Consider the following 434-nt stretch of genomic DNA (forward strand, 5'->3'; position numbering starts at 1 on the left):
ACTTATAACAATTAGCAACTAGATGTATTCAACATACAATAAAATTGATATAACATTGCAGCTTGTTGCATAATAATTAATTTCTTTTTAAAGCAATTAAGTAAGATAAAATAAACTGCTTACCAATTGCTTAGTTATAAATAACATTACTGATACTTTTTAGTTCTTTATTTAATATACAAGAATCTGAGGTGAACATACTGTAAAAATACAGGAACATTAAAGTGGAGGCATAATTTTAAAAATTAAAAGCAGTTTATTTTTTTCTATTTTGCCTTAGAAAAGCATGTGCATACAGTAATAAACAGCATTTTAAAAATATAATTTGAATGCCTGTAAAATCAACAAATATCAAATTTATAATTAAATCCAATTTTATTAAAACTTTGAAATATATATATGTATGTATGTATATATATGTGTATATATATATA

Source organism: Halyomorpha halys, unplaced genomic scaffold, assembly GCF_000696795.3.
Source record: "Halyomorpha halys isolate HHAL.00 unplaced genomic scaffold, Hhal_1.1 Scaffold819.1, whole genome shotgun sequence".
Lineage (NCBI taxonomy): Eukaryota > Metazoa > Arthropoda > Insecta > Hemiptera > Pentatomidae > Halyomorpha > Halyomorpha halys.